The sequence below is a fragment of the Apus apus genome, chromosome 1, assembly GCF_020740795.1.
Source record: "Apus apus isolate bApuApu2 chromosome 1, bApuApu2.pri.cur, whole genome shotgun sequence".
Lineage (NCBI taxonomy): Eukaryota > Metazoa > Chordata > Aves > Apodiformes > Apodidae > Apus > Apus apus.
This window is the reverse complement of record NC_067282.1, coordinates 169,614,218-169,618,802: the sequence shown is the minus strand read 5'-3', so window position 1 is coordinate 169,618,802 and position 4,585 is coordinate 169,614,218.

Below are 4,585 nucleotides of genomic sequence, written 5' to 3'. Positions count from 1 at the left end.
GCCCGCCTCGCCTCGGCGGGCGCCTGCGCGGGGCGGCCGGCGGGGGCGGGAAGCGGCGCGGGCCGCGAACGGCCGCCCCCCCGCCCGGGGCCGCCGGGGCTGGTCGGGGGCGGGCGCAGCGTGATGCGGGTGAGAAGCCTTGTCCCTGCCTGTGGCGGGATAACGGTGCCACGTCGCTGCGCGTCTGGGAAGGGCGACGGGAAGGCCGGGGAGCCCCGCAGCGCGTCAGTCCGCCGGGAGCGGGGGCACCCGGTGCAGCACAAAGCCGGGCGAATATTGGGCGCCGGGGTGAAAACAACAACAACAACAAACAACAAAGCCAACCGCACACGCCCCCGCTGGCAACACGATCTTGCTACCACAATTGCGCTTAGAGAAAGGAAAAAGTGGGTCCCCTCACCTTCCGGAAGGCCGTGCCGTGCCGTGCCGTGCCGTGGCAGCGCCGGCCTCCCCCGCCGCCTCGGCCGACCTCGCCGCGGGGTCAGGAGAGCCTAATCCACCTTCTCGTCCAGATCTTCCCTCAGGGCTCACTTTTTCGACTGCCTTCTCACCGCTGATCTCCATCTTGACTCTCTGTAACCGCACCGGGTGAGAGAAGAGCTGAGAGGGTGGTAAAAACCAGGGTGAGACAGCTGCACAAACCAGGCTGGCTCCGGCAATCCCCGCCATCCCCCTCCCCGTGGCTGCCGAGCCTCCCTGTCTTTCTGCTGAGCAGGGAATGCCACTCGTTGCCCATGTCTCTAGCGCAGCATAAACTTGTAGAGCAAGGGCCTTGTCTCCTCTGTATCTGCAAAACACCCTGCCAGACATGGGAGGAATTGTTCTTGCCAGCCCCACTGGCTTCGGCAGAGTTTAGGTCCAGTCAGACCCTGCATAAAAGGTGGGCAACAATATTTTGCCAGCAGTGCAAGGGAGGAGAGAGGACCAATCTGTTATGAAAGGCTTGCGAGGAAAGTCAGATCGTCTTCTGCAACATAAGCAGTGGGGGGGGAGGGAAGGAAAGGGAAAAAAACGCTACATTGCTAGTGTTTCCAAGTTTCACACATCTTTATTAATCCCTTTCAAGATCAAGACAGTAATTTTGTTATCATCTGCTTGCCAATTACACTTGAAACTACTAGGTCTGGTTTGGTTTGTTATTACAGTGGTTTATTTCACAATGTTCAATCATGTCTACTTTGGTACATTTTCTAAAGTAGTATGGTAACTTGTTACGGAATGTGAAAAGCCAGCTGGCAAACTCCTTGTTCAAAATACAGATTCCAAGTTTGCCAGGAATCTCTCCTCTTTGATATGTATGGAAACCAGGCCAAACATAATTTCAGTGTGTTTTCAGTCTGTTTTCCAATTAACCAAACTACAATAACATTTCTAGATGGTTTGCAGCTGTCTGGATTTGAGGTGAGTCTGATTCTTTAATGCAGAAACAGCATGACACCACACTATCCTGAAATGCAGGATATTTCTTAACAATGTCTTCCCCCCCTTTTTTCTTCTTTTTTTTTAAGATAAAGCAAAATAAATTATCCCAAAACAATGGAATTCACATTCCTCTATATGCACTGATGGATTTAAATTCCATTTTAAATCTTCTTGTAGCTGAGAGATAGGAATAGCTGATGTGGAAGGAGCACTTTGGTAAATGTGTCAACCACTGTGCTACTAGGATCTTTACCTCATGCTATGTCACTGCTGATGTATGTTGGCTACCTCAAATTCAATGTATATACATTACTGAACACACAGTTACTTGAGGTAATATGATGTATGAATGCTAAAATGCTTAGGCTGGTAAGAATATTTTCATGTGAACACTGAATAGATAATGAAATAATAAAAAAAGATGCATGTGTAGAAACAGTGCGTTCACAAGCTTACGGTCCTGAGAAGAGGGGAAAGATTGTTTCTAGTTTTCTGGAAAATAAACTAGCTGGGACTGATGTATATGTGCATCCCTCAGTGACAGGTCTGTATTATGAATTGGATCCCATTGCTTAAAAAAATAAGCATGTGGAGCTCTTGTTTTTACATAACACATTTTAATAGTTTCAGTTAAAGTCGCTTCACATTTCTGTAACACTTGACAGGTTGACCATCTTCCTCTTTTATTTCCTAAAAAGCGAATGTAAGTATTTTGTTTTGCCTTTGCTCCAGATTTAGATCTTCTTGTTGCTGTTCTTAAAATGAATCAACAGACATGGTTTCTCTTGCTAAACCACATATGAACATTCTTAAATTTTTTATGTGTATAATTTGAAATGGATAATTTGTGACCCATGTATTTTCCTTTTCACACTGTTTATTGCCTGTTAGCTTCACTACATCTTGCTGTGTATTCTGACCCTTGTCTTTGACCCTCTCTGCCTCTTGACCCCAGTCCTCTTGGAGTCCAGACTTCATGTGCTTGGTTAGATTTTCCCTGAGCACCTTTCACTTGAACGTCAGCCTGTGAATACCTAACCCTGTATTACATCTAACTAAATGGGGACCTTTTTATGACCTGTTTCTCACGCTGCTTGTAAACTTGAATACCACAGGCAACCCTGCCTTAAAGAGTTGGTAACCTCAAGTCTCATTTTGTTGCTTCAGCATTGATGGTCTCTCCTGCCAAAACTCAAAGCATGATGTATCAGCAATCCTCCCTCCAGCCAAAGCAGGCTAGACACAGCTTGCCGTGGAGGCTGTCAACTCCATTCCATGTGTCAGCCTGAGGGATTCAAATGAGAGCAATGAAACGTGTTTTCTACCTCCAGAGTCTGTAGCCTCTGGCACCTGCTGGTACAGGAGCAAAGGAGGCGCAGCAGCACAGCTGGCCTGGCTCGAGTCCCATGGTTTTACTCTTCATAGCAAACGTTTCTCGTGCAGACTTGTCCCAGTGTATTTTACAATTCATTTAGAAACTGCAATGTTAAACCTACTTTAATTTTAGTACTCATTTCAATCCCTTTTTCAAGTTACAGAGCTGATCCAGCAGTCATTAAAGGGCAGCGTTTTGTGGCTTGCAGGGATCTGAATTCAAAGATACCCTGGTTTCATACCTCAGTAATGGTTCTTGAGCTTGGAAAAGGCATTAACAGTTATCATCTTAAACTAGTCTGCTCCTCTGTTACAATTTCACTCTGAATTGCAGAGAAGCCTATGTAGTTCATCCTTCTAACCATAAAAGGGGTCATAGAATGAACGTGAAATGTGGATAGACAGGTCCAACTCTCTCAGCGCACAATCCACTTTTTTGTGCATTGTACACTATCTCCTAGGGCAAAACACTGTCAAAAGTGACTGCTGTCTTTGAAAACTTCATCTTTTACCTACCTAAGGCCAGACACATACAGAAGGGCTTTCCATTACCAAGGGTTACCAACCTCTGTGGCAATCCAGAGTGATCTTGAAATTCCAGAGTGTCTCAGATCAGATAGTTTTTTAAATCAGCATCCTTGGTCTTTCTGTCATTCCTCCCTCTCCAAAAGGAGAATAATAAGGCATTCTTCACCGTAGTTTGGTATGTGCTAATCATGAGCTTATTTTGGTGATAAAACACAAGATAGCTGTTGTTTTTTTAAATGTAGAATTCAGGTTCAGAAATAGAGCAAAGTATCTCAACTGTGCGTGGCTGATGGAAGGGTGACAGTGGCTAACTGCATTTCTTACTTTAGAAGAAAAAGGAAAGTAGGAGATCATGTGTAATTTTTTTCTAGTTTTGATCTAATGTTTGCCTGGAGAGCCCAGCGAAATCACAGCTGCTCATCCTTTAGCAAAGAAGCATACACTTAACTGGTAGCTATAAACTAGAGTGATCTCTGTTTCTGTTTCACAGGGCATTACTTTGTGATATTTGTGCAGCTCTACATGCTCGTTCATTACCAGTCTACATGACTGTTCACAATGTAGAAATAAGCTCCTTTCAGTTTTTAAAGGAGCGTAAGATTTACACACTGCAGTAGCAAAATTGTGCAATGCTGGCATAAGTAATCTGTTATGACAACCCCTCAGGGAGTAACTCCTTTTGGCAGGATGTGTGTAATCCCAGGATGGTTTGATGCGTTGGTAACTGCACCTTAACAACAGAAACATGAGCTGGGCCTTGGGTATCTCATGGCTCAGGCTGGTGAGCTCAGCTGTGTTGGCAAGGTAATGCAGTTCAACTTCAAAAGGGAAGGAGAAAAGGCTAATAGTCACTGTATAGGACCATCTGCTAAACAGCCAAAACCATGTCCTGTATTAAGAAAAGGTCTTGTGAGAAACATGCTGAACTTTCTGTTTTCGTCATTTTTCTTTTTATTTCTTACACTGTTGGTGCTATATACATACATCAATAACAGATCACGCTTCCATGGTGCTGATTCTAACAGACACGTGACCATTTAGAAAGGAAGGCTCATTAATGGAGTGGGAATTACCCACACTGTCTGAAGGAGATTGTCCTTTACCTTTTGGAATCCAAATGTGAGCAGCTCTCCCTCTTTCCCACCATTCCTGGCAGTGTCCTTCAGGAGGTGGATAGCCAGAAGTCTGTTTCAACAGCCTGTAGGACAGAGTGAAAATGTTCAAACAAGCTCAGGTTTTTAATGTCTAGGTCAGCACAGAC